The sequence below is a fragment of the Centrocercus urophasianus genome, unplaced genomic scaffold (genome assembly GCF_019232065.1).
Source record: "Centrocercus urophasianus isolate 14NV4802_14NV808 unplaced genomic scaffold, USGS_Curo_1.0 seq_1219, whole genome shotgun sequence".
Taxonomy (NCBI): Eukaryota; Metazoa; Chordata; class Aves; order Galliformes; family Phasianidae; genus Centrocercus; species Centrocercus urophasianus.
Window position 1 is genome coordinate 37794 of NW_024884386.1, and position 266 is coordinate 38059.

Below are 266 nucleotides of genomic sequence, written 5' to 3' on the forward strand. Positions count from 1 at the left end.
CATCTGAACACAAGTTTCAGTTTTATTAAAGAATACATCTGAAACGAAAACTTTGGAAAGGAAATCTGGAGAATGTTATGTTTTAAATTGCTTTTTATCTATCCTTTAAATGGGTGAGCCATAGAGATTTATCACAGGTCTGCCTATGCCCCTCCTTAAAGCTGGAAACTACAGGAAAGAGGGAGGGTAGCAACTTCTTTCCCCGTAGCTTCTTTAATGTGGATGTGAAAATGCTGACATGAAAGAAGTTAACACATCCAGTTGAA